Raw genomic sequence first — 5,739 nt, 5'->3', positions numbered from 1 at the left:
AGGGGCCCGTTGCACAAAGCTAGGATAAGGGATTAAGCCGGGATATCTTGGTTATCCTGGCTCAACTTAGCCATGATCCGGTTGCACAAAAGCGGGATAGGGAGCAGTAGGATATGTTATGGTATAAATTACCATGGAGATTTTTTCTGTGGAGCTAGCCTGCTCCAGACCAGGCTAAATTCCAGGATCTATTTCATCTCATCCCTTATCTCAGTCAGCAGTCACCACAAATGGGAACCAATGGTTATTCCTTTGCCCACTACACATTGTTATCACATATAGCTAGACCCACTGTCATTATTTAAACGTTTGTGATTATTAATTTCAATCATTTTGAATAAATCATGATTTTAGATGATGTTGCTATCATTAGATAATTTACAGTTTCCCATAGACTATAATGCTATATATAAAGGGCCACAGAGAAAAAAAACAAAAAAAAAACTGACTTCGAGAATAAAGTCATACATTTACGAGAATAAAGTCATAATACTGTAACCTGTTTTTTTCGAGGAGGAGAGTTGTTAAAATGAGGGCTGTGGAGCATTTTGTGGAATCAGTATAGGTTTCACAAACAAGGAGATACTTAATCTTTTGGCACATCAGCATCACATTGTCATAAGTATCAGGACTTTAAAAAGAATATGCAAGAAAATGCATCTTTTCTGCAGAAAGAACCAGTCTCATAAATCTGACTTTTTCCTTCTTCCTCAGTGTGGCCCTAATATTCCGTCGTATAAAACACACATCCCATATAAATATAAATACACATCAAAATGTAACATTATGTTCCTTTATTGAATAAGGATAAACAGGTAAACCATCAGCTCCTTGCAAAACTTAAGTCACACAGTGACTCTACAAGATGGAAAGCACAGAATCAAAGCATATTATACAACACAATGATAAATACACATTCAAAGGTCTGTATATAACACACCCCACATGTCTGCACACTGAAATAAATGCAGGACAAATCCATACACATCAAATGAACAGACAAATGAATGGATGCAGTAGCCTCCCTGCAAGCTTGTATACACGCAGTACACAGCACAACCATCATAAGAGGCCAAATCAATTTAAATTGAATTAAAACAGACACAAATTCCACTGCCACTACAAGACATATTTAACTGAAATTCTCAGCATGAGTCTCTACCACTGGAGGACACTACTTGCCATGTTGAATCAATGAATCTGTGATCGGTGGTGGGGTCTATTTGAGGGAGCCATGAGTGCACACTTATCCAGGATTAGTTTCACCTGGCTTGATGAATCCGTGTCTGCTCATCCTTGCTCAATCTTTGTGCAACCAATTAAGCCTGGACGCTCTTGTTTCGGATTCATTAAGCTCAGCTCAGTCACTTATCCTGGATGTCTTAATCCTACTTTTGTGCAATGGGCCTCAGGACTTTGCCATCTCTGCTACCATGGTGTCATCTTGTTGTGCTGTCGGGTGCCAGAACTGAAAGAGTAATGGCTTAAATCAGAAGAAAGGACCAGATGGAGGTAATCATCAAAAATGCTCGTGTTTACAGTACAGACTGCTACACTGCAAACTTGCGTCAGACTACTTTTTTGTCTATTTTTTCCTGTATGTAAAGTTTATACTGAGTCAGAAGTGAAAAGTTTGACTTGACTTGAAAGTAAACTTAAACCTCAAATAAAGGCATTATTTACTCAGAACTTTCTATTATCACAAACTCACTACAGAGACAAATATATTTGAAGTAACAACAGTAGAGGGAGGGAGAAGTCTCCGTCTCCCTCACTCGCGCCCTCGTATGTTTGTCATTGGTTGGCTTGACGATCCACAGCAAGCATTAAATGAGGTTTGTAGTTGGCTGGCCTTAGCGGTGCATTGAAGGGCAATCATAAAAATGAGGTTTGTTGTGACTGCCCGAGCTGAACATGCAGGGCGAGCGGGGGAAATCTATATCGTTTATATTGTTTCTTTTTTGATATTAATATCTTGAAATTTCATATCTAGGTATAGATACGATAACGATATATCGTTCAGCCCTACTAAACGGCACTGCCTGTTAATTGTCTTACTGTTTCTGGCCTGTGCTATAGGCTACCATCACAATAACTTAACACATGATGTGAAAATAGAAAACATGAGATGTAAGTTACTTACCCAGCCATGCAAGTGCAGTTTGCAATGAAGACGTAGTTCTTTGTTCGACTCAAGATATGGTAAAACTTTGGCTCGCACGACACAAAACTCATCTGATACATCTTTGTATTGCAAGTCTTGGACATGACCATTCAGGACATAGTTGTAGGCATCCAGCGATTTATACGCACTAAGTTTTTCTTTACTGTAGATGCTTGGTTTCTCTATGAAAAGTGTGTAAATCTCTGGCCATTCAACAGAGGGTAAAGCTGTCATGTCGTCCTTCCATTGAGTGAGCGCGTAAGGGTCGATCAAGATGGTCCCATCTGATAACGTCATTTTTTTAAAATAACACTCCCGATCCCATACAGTGAGTGTCTGTACGTACTGCGATAAATTCTCACCTTCTTTAGGCATTTTGTGTACAATAACGATAGCCAAACAACCCTAAACAATACTAGCTAGCTAGCCACTGTGTTCCTCTGCCTCCAGTGATCGCCCTGCACTAGTGTTGTGTCGGTTGCGAACGTGTCGTTCGAACGAACAAATCTTTTCAGTGATTGAAACAACACTCACCCGCGTTTATTTCAAACCGACCGACACACATGCGCTCCTACACAAAGAAAGTTATCACCCTAAACACACATTCAAAGGCATCGTTAAATTGCAAATAATTCGTTTTCACCGCATCTCATCCCGTCCAAGCGACTTGCATAACTCCATCTCCATCCTTTTTAGCGGCCTCTGACACAGGGGGTACTCTAGGAGCTTCCTCCGCTATGTCAAAAGCTCCACACTTGCCGCCCTCACGCCCACTGAAACCACCGGTCACCGCTCCACGGTAATGTCTGACCAGCGGGGTCATGAGGTCAACACGCGCACAGAGGGAGAATTATGTATACCGGTAATCACTACTTGCGCCAAACAATATCTACAGCTACAGGTAGAAATGAAAAATAGGTTCCATACTTACCTCCACAGCCACCAACGCCTCGGAGAGTACCGAATAATCTCAGCCTACAGAAAAAACAAGAATTTACACAATGCACTAATTAAGACACAATTTAGTAGACAGGTGTTGACAGTAGAGCCAATCAAACACTGGGCATTCAAGAGTAGAAAATTCCTGTGTAATCCACACGGGGGAGCAGGAGCCCCAATAAGCACAAGAATCACCCCAGAGAGTAAAAACGTCATTTATTGCATTGTGTGCCAAACCTGCAATCTCATCTATATAGGCGAAACCGGGAACACCCTATTGGCACGACTCAAACAACATATATACAATATTAACCAGAATAAACTCAACACCCCCCTAGTTAAACACTTCCAGGTGCACTCTCCCCAACACCTCTCTATCACAGGCCTGCAGACATGCGCGTCGTGGACGGTCGGCCAGCGAAGGAGAAATGACTCTGGATCCGCAGACTGAGAACGGAGGCTCCCTCTGGTCTCAATCTCCCCTAAAAATGCAGATAAATCAGGACCTAGTTATTCCAACATGACCAATTCTTGTTTTCACTGCTCTTGAAAAATAAAACCACCATAAATACACCTGTATACAATTGTGTGTTGCCTCTCTCCTCTCTCTCCTTCCCTCGCACAGCTGCCGGCGTACCACACATTGTCTTCCTATAATTAAAAAAATAATAAAATTAACAAAAATTAATAATTGATCATGGCCCCTCAAGAACAGTCTAATAACAGAAACATGTTGATCCACATTTACTTACCTTTACATATGGGTGGTGGATTTTGGAGGCACCTCTCAACTTTCCCCAGTAGAGGGCCCCCTTACTCCTTTTTAGAACTTTGGGCCTCTCAACCCTGTTCCTCAAGGGCCTTATAAGCCACCGGCAGGCCTAAACAACAAAAAACAAAAAAAACAATAAAATAATAGACAATCTTGTGGTACCATGGTGCTCTTTGCATTATTACTTTCCTCTCCCTTTTCCACCTTTTTAAATCTCATAAGGGGGCCTCAGTGGAAACCCAAAAATGTGACCCACAGGGCACTTTTTCATCCTCCCTTTCCTTAGTGTCTGTTGTCTATATGTATTTATACTGCTCAGGCTATGGGGAGGTTAGTTTGGGCTGTTCTGATTCTCTAAATTATTTATACTGATTATTATCGTCTTATATTAAAAAATACATAATATATTTTCATGTGTGTCCCCTGATTTTTTTTGGTCTACTCCTTCTTTGTGTGTATGTTCAGTTATCTCTTTAATTCCTGGTGTTTTATTCCATCTGACACAGGTGTTACTGCCACACACAAACACAGACTCAGACTGTTTTCTGAAATTTTTGTGTGCATATATTTATCTTTTTCCTTCACTGTTTTGATTTACTACATGATATATGATGTATATATGAACATTGTGATTGACTGTGTATATATTATACTGTGATAATCAGCACTTACTGTGGCTCATGACCCTTTGGGAACTTATTTACATCTCCATAAAGTTTGGGGACAGATTTGGGTCTTCCACTGACTTCCTGTGCCCTCTTTCTTCCTCTTCTCTCTTCTTTCTCCTCCTCTCCTCCCCCTCATCTGTCGCTCTCCTCCTCTCCCCTCATCTCTCGTGTGCTTCTTCCCCTCTCTCTCCAATGCCCTATAGGCCACACAAATACAAGGTTGTTAAAACATATATAATCACATGAATCCTTGTGTAATATTGGGCAGCGTGAATTTATGCAATTTTGGGCAGACCTCTGCGCCAGTGCACTGGACCCACATCAGTGGCAATTTTAGAATCAATTACCCTCTACCTAACCCTAACCCCCCACCCCCAACCCAGGGCAAATCTTTGTTTCACTTTCTTAAACGAGCTATCTAAACTCTGATTTAGAACAGAGCCCACAGACCCAGTTCATTGGACGGCGAAAACTGCTAAATCAATTCTCGAACATTGGCTGGATCAATTAAACTTATGAGCGGGGACAGGAATCTTTCCCATCCCCCCTCTAGTAATGTGATGGTGCTCTGTTCTTCCTTTGCACTTAGCTCTGCTGAACTAGCACTATTGGAGAGAGGCCTTAATTTTATCCCTACGCTGACTGTTTTTGATAAAACATTACTTCGCAAAGACCTGTATCATAGGAGATTGAAGATTTTAGATCATTTTAATTTCAACCAGAACCGGACTGTGGTCCCCTTTAAAAATCCATCGACTTGGGAGCCTAATGAATCTCTGATTTCCCCCACTTTCCAGTCTTTGATCAGAAACGACATTGCAGCTTTTAATTCGTTCAGAGCCCCTACAGCGCCCTTGAGGCATAACATCACTAGGGAGCAACGTATAGCTCTGTCGTCTTTAAGAAAACTGGATAACATCATCATCAAGCCGGCTGACAAGGGGGGACAGATCGTCTTACAGGACAGAATTAGTTATCTGCTTGAAGCTAACAGACAGTTACAGGACACCAAATATTATATTGAACTGTCAAATTCTATGCAACAGGCCACACAGAGGCTTATACACGGTCTGGTTCGGAAATTATCTGATCAAAAATTCATATCTCACAAACAATTTATTTATATGGTCCTGAAAATCCTCGCCCTCGCTTGTTCTATTTACTGCCTAAGATTCACAAATCACCTGAATCATGGA

At 41.2% G+C, this 5,739-nt stretch overlaps 1 long non-coding RNA gene across 1 annotated transcript; it reads right to left on the bottom strand.

Annotated features, from left to right (window-relative positions):
- Positions 1-500: 500 nt before the first annotated feature.
- On the bottom strand, positions 501-5,400 carry LOC119006226. The gene is made up of 5 exons (XR_005070722.1): positions 4,548-5,400; positions 3,856-3,984; positions 3,678-3,754; positions 2,144-3,585; positions 501-1,468 (listed from the first exon to the last, which is right to left on the bottom strand). It is a non-coding gene; the product is annotated as an uncharacterized LOC119006226 (long non-coding RNA).
- Positions 5,401-5,739: the final 339 nt, after the last annotated feature.

This window comes from Acanthopagrus latus, chromosome 17 (genome assembly GCF_904848185.1).
Source record: "Acanthopagrus latus isolate v.2019 chromosome 17, fAcaLat1.1, whole genome shotgun sequence".
Taxonomy (NCBI): Eukaryota; Metazoa; Chordata; class Actinopteri; order Spariformes; family Sparidae; genus Acanthopagrus; species Acanthopagrus latus.
Note: the sequence above shows the minus strand (reverse complement) of the source record. Positions and strands in the feature narration are given on the sequence as shown.